Source organism: Teleopsis dalmanni, chromosome X (genome assembly GCF_002237135.1).
Source record: "Teleopsis dalmanni isolate 2A chromosome X, ASM223713v2, whole genome shotgun sequence".
NCBI classification, from domain to species: Eukaryota; Metazoa; Arthropoda; class Insecta; order Diptera; family Diopsidae; genus Teleopsis; species Teleopsis dalmanni.
Genome location: NC_051848.1, coordinates 7279232 through 7282614, shown reverse-complemented (window position 1 = coordinate 7282614; position 3383 = coordinate 7279232). Strand labels below are relative to the sequence as shown.

The window sequence follows — 3383 nt, the reverse complement described above, 5'->3', positions numbered from 1 at the left end:
TACTTATTCACTTATATCAAACATTTTTAATCTTCTGATATAAGATTTGAAGCTAATACAATAAAAATTTTGAAACTATTTCTGGTAACATTTGTTACTTGTCTTCACTTTCGTTATATATATATTACTATTTCGCCCTGTGACCCAGAGGTCTTCATGTATTTTATGTATGCTCTTCGTTTACATAAATAAACTCTAGTATTAAACTTAATCTATCGAGACCCATTTCTTTATCCTATTTGAAACACACATCAATGTCTATATATCACGGCTTAGAGTAACCGATTGTGCTCTTCTAATCACTTTTGCTAAGCATAAGTCAGGGCTTATTTCACTTAAATAAGTTAGGCCTATCCGACACTGATGTCTGAACTTGTGAGTGCATTCGTTTTAAATGTTTAGATAATGCCTTTGTCTGTGAAGAGCCTCCAGATAACATGCCTCCTGATAACGTTTGCTATGAAACAATAAACCACAAACTCTGCTAAGATTTACAGAAAACCTAAATACACAAGCCTATGTACGATAGATCTTTTTCGATCGCAGTGCTTTGTTTTCTTTGATAATATCACTGCTTTCCAAGTTCCTTCCGCATAGTAGTGGTGATTGTGAAGTGATATGCCTTACTGGATAAACAGACCCGTTATAAATAGTAAATTTATGCCATTACTTACACCAAATTCCTCTCATATTAACTTCCTCGAATATCAAAATTCACAACAAATATAAAGAACGACTACTGATTTTATACTTAACTTTTCTTATCATTTTTGAATGAAATCACATTCTCATAATAATTTGAAAAAATTATTTGTTTTTGTGGAATTTGAAAATATCATTTCATATTTATTTTGTATAGAGTTAGTTACGAATTTGAGATCGCTAAATATATTTTTATAAAGTTCATTTTTCTTTCAACAAAAAGTTATTCTACGAGGTGCAAATATGCAAAGCGAGGAGAAACGTTTTTTGAACTTTTTGGAAACATTCCAGGGCTGCAATTCGCATTTAACTGCGGTTCAGGCTGCTAGAATTGGCAGAGCCGCGTGGGACTCTCTGACGGCCGAAGAAAAATCGATTTACCAACCAGTAAGACCGGTAAGACCGGGAAGACCGGTAAGACCAACCGCGAAGAGTCCCGAGAACGTTGTTCCGGATTGTGGCCCTAGTGCAAAGAAGAAGAAAAATAAATGTCTCACGAAGAAGAAGAAGCCTGTATGTAAGTCAAAGCTAAGCCCTAAGCCAAAAACAAAGCGCAAGGCCGGCAAGAAGCGGAAAAAACGCTTATGCCATTAATATCATCAACTCTTTTAGACTGGACATCAAAGTAAATATATTTTAAATAAATTTCCTATTTTGACAGCTATGCTTACTAACCTTTATTTACAGATTATACTATTGTGTAAGGTGGAAACTTGAATCCAGTCTGTAGAACCAGCAACACTTTCCACATCTCCACACCTGCTATTCCTAAATAATTCTTAACGTAATTATTCAGAAATATTCATAAAGCAAAAAATTTGATTTCTTACAACAATTATTTCGCAGTTGGTTAAGGTCACAACTCTTGAAACTCCATATAATCCTTGCTCCACTCAAATCCTTTTTATTCCAATTCCTTAAATAAAATAAGAAGAAGCGATCCAAAATACGTATATGTACCCAGGTAAGGAAAAAGCTCCATTTATTTTAACAAAACAGTTTATTAACAGTTTATTTTAATTAAACATGGATTTTTAATAAGGTTTGAATACATTTTTACGTTAATGGATCGAACCATAATTAAATGTGTGGATCTGTGGTTATATTATCGGTTTTAGTCCTATGTAAAAATTATTACTGTACGAAGCCACTATTTGGAAACGAAATTGTCTATAAGTAAGAATCTATCAAAGGCAATGGAAAATGATAAATTATTTAGTAGTATAAATATTTGTTTGTAAATAGAAATAAAGATTTTCCTTAACAAACATTTCGGCTTTTATTGTGGATTCTATCGAAATAAATTTTTAGTTCAGATATTTTATCTCACTGGAACTTATTTATGTTTAGTATGCGTTTACAGAGCTATAGAGCTATAGAGCTTATAGTTTTGAGTTTTTAATGTTAATTAGCTTAAGTTATTTAAGTTGTTATTTAAATTTTAGAATCCTCTCAGGATAAAGTTTAGGCGCCTCGATTTGAACACCAAAGACCGTAAACTATTGGCAGTAAACTCAATAAAGCTTGAAGTGTTAATATAAGCTCAACTTTTCCAGTGCTTTCAAAAGCACAGCCGACTTAGACAAAATCCCAAATAAAGTGACCATTAAAAAAACGTGCAAAACTTATAATCACAGTAAATATATCTTTTAGTCAAAAAAAAAAAAATATTATAGACAACAGCACCTACTTCATATCGAAAAAAACTGAATGTAGTGAACAACGTTTTTTCGAAAGCTCTATTATTCGTAATGTGAAGCATATTGTAAAAAGGCGTATCCTTTGAAAAAATCTCTTGCATTTGTAAGACCCGAAACGACGATCTGTAGCTAAATGGAAATTGGAATATTATACTAAGAAGAGGATATACAACATTTTTTGTATAAGAGCCCAACAAAAACCATGTGATGCTCAATATTTTTTGATGAGACGCGACATATCATGACACTCCATAATTTAACCGTTTCAATTAATGTGACGGTTGTCTGACTGTCTACAAGAACGGTGATATTCGATAGTGATATTCCTTCGCGGAGACACCCAATTCTGTACCTCTATGATAGACACCCATTCGTATAGAAAGTAACTTCGAGTTTACCTGTTTCAACTATCACCTATCACCCCTCGTTTGATAAATAATAAGAGTTTGAGTGTCGAAGTCTAGAATTAGGTTATGTAGTCTGATGCAGAAGCCTGGACCAGACTACTACCCCTCCATAATCGATTACCATGCCTTAGACTGTCTTAACATGAGCGCACTTTTCCTTAATGATAGGGACAAGAGTTGTCTGCATTGTTAGATCGATTATTTTCTTTCGCATTATTTCTCTCTTTTTTGTGTTAAGGTGGATACTTAGCGTTGAGATCATACATTAATTAAACATTAAAAAATTTCAACAAAAGGCCATATTTTTTCGATTTATTTATTTAGTAATATTATTTCGTAAATTTTCAATTGATTTACAAGCATTTAGCACAAAATACTTTATTCACTCGTTTCTTATTTTTAATGATTTTGAATAAATTTTAGAAATATTAAATAAATTTTTTGATTTTTAAATAATTTGAATGATTTCCTTTTTAATAAATGATAACGTCATTCACATATAGTAAATAACATATAGTAATAGTTAATATTTATAATAGACACATATGAATATTATTTAAAACTCTACTGATGT

At 31.7% G+C, this 3383-nt stretch overlaps 1 long non-coding RNA gene across 1 annotated transcript; it reads left to right on the top strand.

Moving 5' to 3' along the window:
• Positions 1-834: 834 nt before the first annotated feature.
• LOC119687595 lies at positions 835-1951 on the top strand. The gene is made up of 4 exons (XR_005253205.1): positions 835-1327; positions 1390-1486; positions 1549-1666; positions 1745-1951. It is a non-coding gene; the product is annotated as an uncharacterized LOC119687595 (long non-coding RNA).
• Positions 1952-3383: the final 1432 nt, after the last annotated feature.